Genomic DNA, 13,332 nt, shown 5'->3' on the forward strand with positions numbered 1-13,332 from the left:
AAGCCTGGATCATAAAAGACCCGGATACGATAATATACCATAATGATAGGTCTCTAATCAGCCTATTCAGTACTACCAAAGGGATCTCTTAAAACTGAATCATAACTTGCTCATTTGAATTCAAATGCAACCCATCTTAGATAAATCACTTTAAAATGGACAAATCTGCAGCGGACAGTAGAAACAAGAGGCTTATTTCAGAAATGGAAAAGATGGCCAACAATGGACATGGGGTGACCCTGAGTTTATAGAAATATTGTACTGCTTGTTTAAACACCCACCATTGCTAATGTGTATAATTCAAGTCAAAGTGAATCCTGAGATTTCATTGTGAAAGATTTAACGACTTGTCCAACTTTCCGTTGGACCTACTGACATAATGTGTCTTTAATTCTTTGTGCATTAGAAGCTAATCCCATTGAATGGAACAGTACCATGGCACAGGCCATACGACTACAATATGGAAGCTCGCTTAATGGGGGTGGGGAGATGCCATTGAATTCAGTTGGATTTGCATAGGATGAGCACATTGATGGATTTGGTGCCATTGTAATCACTCACCTCCTTGTGAATGATCGAAAGGTAAGGTATTATAATATTGAATGGTGTGTTCTTAATTTAGAGTGAACTTCCTCATGATCCCAGGGTACTGATGCTTTAACGTGGGCTGAATCTTGCCTGGTAATAGTGGTTTGCATTACAGATGAATGGTAGATGTGATATAGATTCCTTTTCAAAATCTTTAACCATAATATTAAAATGGTTCACAGTCCCATTTTACTCTGCTTGGTGATCGTAAACTAATTTAAAAACTTAGAAGACCAGTCCACAATGCCTATGCTTACCAAAGAAGATATGCCTTCCAGATTATTTCAAACTTTTCCAAGCAAAGCTGATTTGTACAAAGCTGGAATGTTTCTTGCCAGTGAGATTTTCATTTCTGTATCTGTTGTATGTTCTCCCTTTTTCCCCCTGAATATTTCTTTTGTATTTTAGTCAATACGTGACAGCCAGTAATCAGAAGGTTCTGAAAAGCTGTTCTCTTCTGTTCTTTCTCTTCCCCTCTCAATTTAGGCATTCTTTGTATTTTCATGACTGCCTACTTGTATGAAGTTTTCAAGAACCCCTTTCAAGTGGTATATAGCCTTGGTTACACAAACATTCTACAGCAGGTCACTGAACATTTGAGGCAAAGAAACATGCGTTTGTCTTGTATTTGGGAGCTTCGTAATTTTTCAAGAATCTCTTTAGTTCTAATGTTGCTGAGCTGGGGGGAAACCGTTATGGAGAGAGAGACGTCTTCTGTCAATCTACTGCTCTTCAAAAAGGTGAACGGATGAAAGCTTTGATATCATAAATTAAAAATACTTGCACAGAAAGGAGATGAGCCAAATTATACATTTTTCGTTCCCCATCTTGAAAGACTCCACATTGTGTGAACAGTTGATGGGTCGGATTCAGCCAGCTTTCCCATTCAACTTCGTGCAATTCCCCTTCTAAGCCCATCGCCTTCAATAGACTTAGACATGTGTACCTCTGCTTAGGATTGTACTGTAGCTGTACCAGCAAGGAAGCCTCTGGGAAACAATGTCTGACCGGGTGAGGTGCTGTGCATTGACCCCTATAAAAGCCCCTGAATTAGGCCTGTTGATTAGCAATTCCTGCATACTGGCTGCCTTTCATTACTCCCCCCAGCCTTACCCTACTTTTAATTGTGGCACCCTCTCAAGGTGAAGATCTACTAGCTTCTCTTTCTAATTAGCTTGCTTCTCTGCAGCATTATGCTGGATGGAAAAGTCATTGCTTATTATTCCCTTTCACAAATGTAGATGAATGAAGCAGCAGCAAAACCTGAGGATCAATACAGAGAGGGAAGAGCAGACCATGAGGGCGTTTGAGGCTGGGCCTTAATTTACCACTTAACTGTTTAGCCTGTAGAATCTCACTGAATTCAATTAGATCTCCTCCTTAACAACCTCAAAAAGAGTCCAGCAGCACCTTTAAGACTAACCAATTTTGTTGTAGCATAAGCTTTCGAGAATCAAGTTCTCTTCGTCAGATACATGGAGGGCAAAAAGAGAAACCGGTCAGATATAGAGGAGGAGAGGGGAGGGCGGAGCAGATGCAAACAACTCCTTACGAAGATGCTTCTGACGAAGATGCATCCACCATCTGACGGGGAGAGCTGTGGTTCTCGAAGGCTTGTGCTGCAGTGGAATGGGTTGGTCTTGGAGGTGCTGCTGGACTCTTTTTGATTTTGCTACTACAGACTAACATGGCTAACTCCTCTGAACCTTTACAGAAGCAATCTGATCTCCATATCAGAAGGAGCTGTTTGCATCTCCATATCAGAAGGAGGTTTTTGCATCTACTCCGCCCTCCCCTCTCCTCCTCTATATCTGACCAGTTTCTTTTGGCCCTCCATGCATCTGGACCCCTGTGCTACTGGACTCTTTTTGATTTTGCTACTACAGACTAACACGGCTAACTCCTCTGGCTCTATTAACAACCTCAGTTCTCCCTAGTTCTTAACCTCATTTGATCTGGTTGCACATCAACATGCTTTTTAATCATGCTTCCATCTTCCATTTTTTATTTACCGCTCCATTTAAATTTTAGGTCAAGCTAAACCTCTGCCTTCTGTGCTCCATACCTACATCTTGTTAGTGGGATTTGTCATTTATTCTCTTTACAATTATTCTTATTTATTTCATTATTTATTTATTTTACTGCTTTCGACTTATATTCTGCCCTCCCCGCACAAGCAGGCTCAGGGCAGATAATAACATCAAGTAAAAAACATTTATAATAAAACTTATACCTTAAAACAGTTTAAAAACAACAGCACAGCAATACTATATAAATTTAAAAATGTACAAGATAGCAGCAATTAGCTAATTGGAGGCAATCAATCTGCCACTTAAAACTGCCACTTAAAAACTGGATGGTGGATGCTTCTAGTAGGGAGGGATCCAATCTTCCCTTCTCCTCCTCTATTTAGGCTGGTGGAGGCCTGGCCTAGCCTCAACCATATGCCTGGTGGAACATCTCTGCCTTACAGGCCTGGTGGAAGGATAGTAAATCCTGCCGGGCCCTGGTCTCATTAGACAGAGTTCCAACAGGTGGGAGCCAGGACCGAAAAGGCCCTGGCACTAGTTGAGGCCAGGTGGGCCTCCCTGGGCCAGGGACCACCAATAGTTGTTTATCCCCTGATCGGAGTGTCCTCTGGGGCACATACAGGCAGACGCAGTCCCACAGATACGCTGGTCCCAGACCGCATAGGGCTTTATAGGTTAATACCACAACCTTGAATCTGATTCGGTACTCCACTGGCAGACAATACAGCTGGCACAATACCGGTGTTATATGAGAAGATGGCACGCACCATCTGAATATTATTCAGAATATTATGACAATGAGACCCGGGCAGAAATGCTGCAACAATACCTGTGCACATCCGCAGAGGGCCAACTTCTTTCCTGCCAAATAATACTCTTAAATCCATCATTAGCTTATTGAAGCTTCCAGTGGTGCTGCAAGACCTCTGGACCCCCCTCCCCTTAAGTACTCATTTCACAGTTCAGCTGTTCTCTCTGATGAAAGCAGGATACAAAATGTCCCCATGCTATGAAGTCCCTGTCCACTGCAACATCAGCAATGGCCCACTCTCGCCACTGTCTTGCCTGGCATAAAGCAAACAAAATTAGAGAAAGTTCACATGGTTAGGCCAGATATGCACTGAAATATGGAGCAATGGAATTTAGAGCGAGCTAAAACAGATGTTCCTGAATATGCATTTGGCCTCTTAATGGTCAGTTAAGTCATGCATATTTATCACTTGATGACTGGAAGATCAAGAGAAGTTTTCTATATGTGGACAGACCATCTCGAATCTAATACCACAGAAAGAACTCTTCTGCTATCCCCCCAAAACAATACTTTATAAAATTAAGCCAGTTCGCATATTCAGCTACCTAACAGTAGCTATATAGTAAATGAAGGCAGAAAAATAAATTGATGTGTATCATCTGATGACTGTAGAAGATTACCTAACTACTCATATATCAGGAGCTAAGCTGTCAGTCCTTGGCAGATAGAATCCCACAAGTTCTCCACAGCAAACACGCAGGTGTATTGGTTGAAGTAACTTTATTAGAGATTCAGCCAGTTCAAGGTGCTCAGACGAGTGCATTGGCAGAAGGGGTTGGTGATGTTAGTTATAGGGAATGTTCCCGCCATCAGGATAAGGGGCTGTTAAAGATTTGGGACGCAAAAGAGCCAGGGGGGATGTCAGGGAAGAGCTAGGTTTAGACTAGACAGAACAAGGAATGAAATCATCTCAGTTCCCAAGAAAGATACATTTCGAGCTGGCCCCAACCGGCCTTCAAGGACACTTCTGGAAACAGCGGGGGGGAAAGAAAGTAAATACTTGCGAGATAACCTACTGCCTTAACATCAATAAGAAACTTCTCATGCCCTCAGAGGACCAGTACAGAACACAGAATACACTCCTGGCAGATATGCAGACAGGCATCTATGACATAAACAAAGGAGGAGTAATCTGTGCGTCTTTGTCTTATGATGAGCCTGAGTGAATAAACATGGATTTGAATAAATATACATAAAATGGGGTTAACATAAGGGCACTAGATGCAGAGTTAGCCATGTTGGTCTGTAATAGCAAAATCAAAAAGAGTCCAGTAGCACCTTTAAGACTAACCAACTTTATTGTAGCATAAGCTTTTGAGAATCACAGTTCTCTTCGTCAGATGCATCTGACGAAGAGAACTGTGATTCTCAAAAGCTTATGCTACAATAAAGTTGGTTAGTCTTAAAGGTGCTACTGGACTCTTTTTGATAAGGGCACTGTTGCTCTAAAATAGGGAGGCCGATGGATAAGAGGGGAAGAAGTAACTTCCACCATCTTATTGGTCCCATCCCCCCAAGGTAATTTTTTAAGCATCTGAGATAGGTAAAATATGATACCCACAATCAGAGGGTATTGGGTGTAGGATACAAAGATGGAGGTCAACACATCCATCAGTCAACTGACTTGAATGTTCTGACCAAAATGCATTTTCCTTTGGGGTTTTTTTCCCATTAGACTTTCTAATTTCATTATTTTTTGATCCAGATTTAAATCCATTTTCGTTTCTTGTATTAATCTGGATTTTCTCTCAGACATATTATCAAATTACACTCTAGGGAAATCTTCTTTACCACTTCTCAGATTTCGTTATCATTCTTATATTTTTGGCTAATTAGGCAATTTTTTTATCGTTTTCTTTTCATGTGTTTTTAAAAAATCTGTTCGCCTTGTTCATTTTCTTCCTCCAAAGTGTTGTTTCTGAGATGATGTATAGAAAACATTTTGTGTCCTCTGAAGAACTCTAATAATGCTAACGAAGAGAGGAAATAATGTTTTGAGTAAATGAAATAACTTAGTTGATACTACAGCTGGTTTGTGGCAACTCCATACAAATGAATGGGTACTACTATAGGTTATGGCACTTTTAGGATTTACTGTCCAAACACTGGGCAGCAGCAATACTGAAAGGTAACACTGGCAGAGGATCTTTCATAGATACCGGCATTGTCACTTCAGCTAACCCTGGTTAGTACTGCACAGAAGAAGGCAATGGTAAACCACTTCTGATAATCGCTTACCTTGAAAGCCCTATGATGAGACAATCCAAAATGAAAGTATAGTGCTGGAAGACAGGACCCTCAGGTCAGATGGCACTCAGTTGGCTACTGGGGAAGAGTTGAGGACAAGTATGAATAGTGCTGTTCTTAATGAAAGGACATCCAGTTGTGTGTGTGTGTATGTGCCTGTGTGAGAGAGAGGTTTATTGTTGCAGCTATAGTCCATAACATCCTCACATATACATCAACATACAACAGTGTGCCACAATAAAAAGGTTAAAACATATGTGGGGATCCTTGCTCACCCGTTTTTGGCTGTCCCTCCGCCACTGCGCCATCAACCCATCGAGCCCTTGGGTATGAACCTGGTCTTCAGATCACCTGGTCGGTCTGCTGAGTGTCCCTAAGCACGCTGGTGGGTGCCCTGGTATGACCTCAGACAGGGTGAGAGAAGTGCTGGGGTGGAGCCCCCTATAAGCTCCTCCCTCACCCGAGAGGCTGCCCCTTACAGCAGGGTCAGAACCTCCACTCTCCTCTCTGGCCAGAGGGGTATGCCCGCCTTATATCCCTCCTGCCTAAGTGACTGCCCTCCCCCCATTCCATGGCCTTGCCTTTGGCCCAGGAGGCTTGGCCCTTCTCGCAGGTTTCCAGGGTAGCGCGGCTTGTCCCGTTGGCTCCCTGTGAAGCCTGGCTCATCCTGCCATGTCTCATCTCACTGGATGCCTCCCTGCACGTCGAACCTGACGTTAGCTCCAGGTGCCAACCGTCCCTGTGGGCTGCTGAGCTGCAGATGGGTGTTGCCAAGCGGAGGGAGGGGCTGTTGCGGGCAGTCCGGGCTGCTCTGTGGGGCCAGCTCCAGACGATCCCCCCCCTTGTTGAAGTGCTGCCATGGTGGTCCTCTCCACTGAACATTTGGGACAGGAAGTTGGCATTGATGTACAGTCGTCCAGGGCAGTGGTGTGTTATGAAACTGAAAGGTAAAAGGGACAGGTACCGCCTTATTATCCATGCGTTGCGGTCTTTCATCCTTGACATCCGGAGGAGGGTGTGTGTGGTCGGTTATTAAAGTGAAGTGATTGTTGGTGAGATAATACTGTAATACCCCGATGGCCCAATTGATTGCCAAGGCCTCTTTTCCCACTAGCTGCAGTTTGGGGTGTTCCTGGCCATCGATGTCCTGGGCCAACACTGCTTCTAGGCCAGAATTGGAAGGATCTGTCTGGATGATAAATGGCCGGTTGAAGACTGGGTTCCAGAGGACTGGGGCCTGGGAGAGGACGGTGTGGAGGGTTTGAAAGGCCTGTTGCTGGGCCGAGATCCAAAGCAGATACGTGGGTTCTGCAAGCTGTCTGTCAAGGGGCTGGCGATGCTGGCGAAATGGGGGATGAATTTCCCATAACAGCCTATGAAACCTAGGAGGCATTGCAGCTGGTGCTTGGACGTTAGGCTTGAGCAGGTTTCCAGTGAGGCCACTTTGTTAGGAAGCAGGCAGAGTTGCCCTCGAACCATCAGGAAACCCAGATACTTGAGCATTCATTCATAGGGTCACATCCAAACACAGTCACCATCCTTTTCTATTTATCTATTTTTAATCTGATATAATCTGAACTTTTTATTGTTCAATAGCCCAATTTATGTAATCTTCTAGCAAGTTTTAAGTTATGCCTATAATTCCTCACCGCTCTAACAAATCCTCTCTGACTCCTTTACATTTTATGTAGGCATTTTACCACCTTTCCATTACAGAGTTTCCAATCTTGAATATTAATGTCTATAAATCCCATCTGACACCATTTTACTGCACATTTTCACTTTAAGAATGTGTTTCCATTTTATGGGGGTTTTAAAAAACATTTTCATTATTTCTATGTATATATTTATAGATATACCATATTGTAAGGATTTAGGGATTCTTACAGTGTCAATTCATAGGTAAACTATTTTATTTATCATGAAGAGTTTCCTTTCTGAAAACGAAGTGTTCTCATAGTGCGGAAAAATGCTGGCCTTCTGACTGATGTAGATTCTAAAAATATATCCCCCCCCCCAACCAAATATGTCAAACCTTGAAGAGTTGGCAAGAATCATGGGCATACTTTACAAAACACGCACGCACACATATGCAGAGAGAGTTGTTGGGTGATTGGTAATAGTCTAAGGAGATAATATACTTGCTCTTATTTATGACATGGTTCCCAAGTTATTAACTATATGTAAAGTTACTGCCATCATTATCAAATGTAATGACAAACACAATTTTAATTTTTTAAAAAAATGAGCTGATTATCTTCTGACCTAAAATTCTCAAGCAGATGTTTGGATTTTCTGTTTCCCATAAGGAATACAAATATTTCTTTTATCTGAAATGTATACAATGCATCGAAACATCAGTGAATGGGTGTGCATGTAGAGAGGTATGGTGGCTATTGTGATCCAGCCCTTCAATGCACCCTGTGGCCAAATAATGTCTCCAGAGACCCCTCCATGGAGAGGCTGCACAGAATGAGGATTTGAACCTGTGTCTCTCAGACACAATCTGATACACTAATCACTATCAGTAAAATCCTAAGCATAGTTACTCCAGTCTAAGCCCTTTGAAATCAGTGGGCTTAGACTGGAGTAATTCTTCTTAGGATTTCACTGTATGTCACACAGGTTTTCATCTAGTACATTTTTACATTGGCCGTTTTCACACTACCTTATTTCCCCACTTTTATCACGCCATTCCAAATGCCGTCTTTTCGCAATCGTGTTCACACCATCCTTAAAAAACTGATTCGGTCCTGCCATGCTCTGTTCTCATGCAGCTCAAAAGAGCGCCATTGTTACCAGAACTGGTCTCCTTACAATAAAATGATTTGTGGGGGAATTAGCAAGCAAGGAGAATGGCTATGCAAGAGGCCGGTAACCGCAGGGATCTATCACCAACTTCTATGGAGTCCCTTCCCAGAATAGCAAACGAGGCTGGTTCTTAAAGTCAAACAATAACTTTTATTAAGAACAAAATGCATGCACATACACTCACAATTACGGGGTAAAGTTAATTACACACACACAGACTCCTAGGAAGCTTAGCCAGAAATTGGGAATAGAGATAGAGGGAACAAATGTATCTACCTACGCTGAAGAGGGGTCCAGTCCATGGGAGTAGAGGGTATCTTCGAACGTCCAGCATCCTCGGCCAAGAGAAGAAGAGGCTTAGGGCAAAACTCAAGGGAACAGCGCTTGTGGATCTGGAAGCATGTACGATTTGAATGAGGCCAGGGCTCTACCTTTATAGGTAAAATGTGCCCTGAGGTGGAAGAGCCCACCTAGCTGTTAGAACAAAGGCTCCAACGGTCAGTTCCTGGGTTTGACAAAAGGGTTGATCACCTTGATCGGTAGCTGCTGGGGTGTGTAAAAGTAAATGCTGTTCTAGCGCTGCACAAAAGGGATAGTTTGTCAGTGAATTCCACTGAAGTTAAGTTGATGGATTTTAGGTGGGGACTGTCCTTTCCCAGGAACAACTGTATAAACTTATGAATGTCATTTGATTAGCTCCTCAATCAAGGACAGGAGATCTCATCACGGAAGAAGGGAAAGGAATGTGCTAAGTGGGAATGACTCTGCGAGACCTTTGTTGCGCTGGACTCCTATGGGGCTGGAAGGTCTGCAAATCCAATCACCTCTTAATCACTCCGCATTCCTGTGCAGCATTCCATGCATGCTGTGTTCTCCTGCGCAAGATTCAGCAACAGTTGGAGGTCCTCTGGTGGCAATACAGCAGCCATTTTAAATCCAGAGGCCTAGTGATGTTTTAATATCACAAGCAGCCATATTAAAAATGGCTATTAAAATGGCAGAGGCTGGGCCACAGCTTACACCATTTCCTCCCAATGGTTCTGAAGCGTCATTGCTGACGAGATCTAAAACACGCCTGCAATTATTTTATTCTCCTTAATGCAGAATAGCACTATACCGATTTGTCATTAGACTTGATATAGCTGGACTCCACCCAGCACTCACATAATTGGTTGCCTGTTTGCCCGCCACTTTCTTCAACATTCTATTGGTTCATTTCTGTGGCAGGCAGATTTGAAAATTGGGGCTTTTTTTGTGCATTGGAAAGACCTTTCGTCTTAGAAGATCCTTAACTCCACTGTGTCTTGGCCATGGCATCCCATGCTGCACTGTTCCTTGTGGTGGCCAGATTGGTTTTGAGCATCATCCAAACAACAATGCATCTATATTCAGCTTATCTTAGATGCATTGTGCGGAGGCGCAAACACTATGTCCGCCTCCGAGATGTCCTGGCACGCAGGCGGAATCTGAGACGAAGGCTCGGGATCCAAAGGCGACAATGTCAGAGAGCAAAACAGTATGTGCTGGCAGAACAGTATGTGCCGAGGAAGTGCTGGGTAACCCCAAAAAACTGGGATTGTTGGGAGAGAATTGTGCTCAGCAGCTGGGAGGACCAAGACTGGATCGAGTGCTTTCGCATGACTTGTGGCACTTTTGAAGGCGTAGTCAGCATTCTAAGACCTCATCTTGAGTGCCAGACATCATCATTCCACCAACCGGTGTCCATGGAAAAAAGGGTCACAGTTGCACTCTGGTGCCGGGCCACCGGCAGTTGTTACAGGCTGGCAAGAGACCAGTTCGGGATCAGGCTGGTCACCGTCAGTACTGCTGTTCTGGAGGTCTGCTATGCGCTGGAGTTGGAGTTGCTGTCAAAGACTGTATGCCTGGGAGGCGAAGTCAGCTTGGTGGGTATTTTTTTTAATTTCCAAATTTTAGGATTAGTGATATACTTGAGCAAACAAGACATGTTACTTCTGTTATACATGTTACTTGAGCAAACAAGACATGATACTTGAGCAAACAGGACATGTTAAGCTCCACTTCTGAGTGAATGAAATTGCTTTCACTGACACTGAGCCCTCTTCTCTTTAATGCAGGTCTTGGACGGTTTTACGGCGCTTGGGTTCCCCAACTGCGTGGGAGCCATCTCCACATGTGCTCCAGGAAATAGTCTGGAGCAGTATGGAAATAGAAATTCTTCTCCATCTTGCTTCAAGGCACAGTCGACCATCGAGGACACTTTATTGATGCAGAGACAGGGTGGAGTGGTAAGAACCACGATGTGAGACCGGTTTTGGATGCGAGTGTTAGGACAGGTCATCGGAGGGGCTATGAAAGTCTGAGTTAGCAACAGGCGTGGGTGGCTAGAAACCCGTTTGTGGTGGTACTGGGAAAAAATCGGTTTCAAGCGTTCTCATGAATGGGGCAAAAGGCAGGAAAAATGCATCACAACTCCGAATTAGCAGAACAAGTTTAAACGGCACATTGATGGGGAGTTCATGGATCATGCCTGAAACGATCACGAAGAGGTGTGAACAAATGCACCTAAAATGGAAGATTGGCACTACCATTCCACTAAAATAAGGTAGTGTGAAAACGGCCCTTGCCAGTCCTACAGAAAGCTCAAGACAACATATATGGTTTTCCTTTCCCTGCTATCCTCACGATGTACCGATAAGGTTGGTTAGGCTGAGACTGGCCCAGGATCATCAAGTAAGGTTCTTGGCTGAGTCAGGATTTGAACTCGTTTCTCCAAGATCTAGTCCAACATTCTAACTACTAAATCACACTGCTTCACGCAGGGGGGCATGCACTTGGAACAAACTACACTTCACATTCTACAGGAATTGTTAAAGGGGGAAGAATTGCAGTTGAAGAAACATGTTCAGTGAGATCCCAACAGAGAAATCAGTGCTACTAAGACACACGCACAAACACACACATGCATGCACACACAAATGTCTATTTGCTCTAGTGCCATATGAACACATGAAGCTGTAGACAAACCTACCCCTGAGTTGATCGTAACACTGGAGTCACTGACTCTGGTATGTTCACAGTATGTTCTTTTGTATGCAGGTTAAAACTTCAGGCCCACCTGACACCTCAAAGTATCTCATGCAGCAGGCATTAGAAACGAGCTGAGAACCTGCTAGTCTGAGTAGACAATATTGGGCTACATGAACCAATGTTCGGACTCTATGAGCCAAGTTCACACGTCAGTAGGATGATTAAATAAGCCTCTCAGAGCTAAACTAGAAGAGACGAGTCACACAAGGATGTGCACATAAACGGAGTCATGTTGTCAGCGCTGGATCTAGGGTTGCCCGTGCCTGGGGCAACCCTAGGCTGACTTCCGCGCTGCGTGATGATGTCACTTTGGTGACATCATCACACAGGGGGGAACGGCAGAGGCAGCATGCAGAGCTGGGAAGCCGCCCGCGCCATTCACCTCCCAGCAGGTGAATGGCACGGACGGCCTCACAGCTCCCCGCGCTGCTTTCGCCTGCCCCGCAGGACAGGGGACGGCCAGCTTGCTGCGCACCCCCTGCCCTGCAGGGCAGGCCAAGGGCAGCGTGGCCGCCCATGTCATTCGTCTGCCCCGCAGGAGAGGGGGCAGCCGCCTGCCCCCTGTCCTGCGGGGCAGGCAAATGGCGCAGGCAGCCCCGCAGCCCCCCGCGCTGCCTTTTGCCTGCTCTGCAGGACAGGGGGTGCGCGGCAAACTGGCCACCCCCTGTCCTGCGGGGCAGACGAAAGGCAGCGTGGGGGGCTGTGAGGCTGCCCGAAGCCCCCTCCCTGGTGGCGCTGGGGGCAGACTACCCCCCCACCCCCCTTCAATCTGGCTCTGCACGTTGTTAGCTGGGAAGCTGAGTTTCAAAAGACAGACCAGAAAGGTCTGTCAATTTCCCTTTTCTATAGAGCCAGCGAAGATTGCTCCTCAGAGGCTTTATTTCCTCTTTGCCTCCCAAAGGCTCTATCAGTTTCACCTCCCCTTCTCGGAGTCAAAGAGGAAATAAACCCTCTGACGAGGATCTTTGCAGCTTTAGAGAGGTGACACTGACAGAGCCTTCTGGTCTGTCTTTTAAAACGTAGTTTCCCGGCTAACATTGTGACTCCCTTCAATGTGAGCATCCTTGGATAATTCATCTCTTGTTGGTTTAGCTCTCACTCTCTGATCTCTGTGCCTCCACCTACAGAGGTAAAAAACAGGTAGTGGCTAAAGACAGGGTTTTTTTTAGTGGCGACACCTTGCATTTGGTGTGCAAGGCCTGGCTCTTACTTTACTGTAGTTTAGGTGCAAACCCCAAACATTTCCTTTTATCTAGGTTTTTAACTAAGAAGCCGTTATTGTTTATGGCCTGTTTCTAGCCTGAACATTGTTTTAAAGGTTTTTTGTTTTTAGGTAGCTCAGTATTTTATGCAATTTTTATGGTTCTGGCTTGTTATTAATGGCTTGTTTTGTTTTTTAACTTGGTAATTTAACAAGTTTTTATGATTTTGTGGTATTGTTTTTACTTGTGAGCTGGGCCAAGCAGGCTTTTGGAGAGACAGCATATAAGTTCTCTAAATGAAATAATAAATAGTGGCAATCTTCTCTCACTGTTGTCTTTTCCTATTCATGTTTTCTAATACTAACATTTTCCCGTTGCCAACCATGCTCTGTCTTGATAGTAAAACTGTATTTACATGCAAAATAGAAAAGAGTCCAGTAGCACCTTTAAGACTAACTGACTTTACTGTAGCATAAGCTTTCGAGAATCACAGCTCTCTTCGTCAGATGCATGGAGGGTATGAAGAAACTGGTCAGATATATATAGGTGGTGAGGGGAGGGAGTAATAGATGCA

Source organism: Eublepharis macularius, chromosome 10 (genome assembly GCF_028583425.1).
Source record: "Eublepharis macularius isolate TG4126 chromosome 10, MPM_Emac_v1.0, whole genome shotgun sequence".
NCBI lineage: Eukaryota > Metazoa > Chordata > Lepidosauria > Squamata > Eublepharidae > Eublepharis > Eublepharis macularius.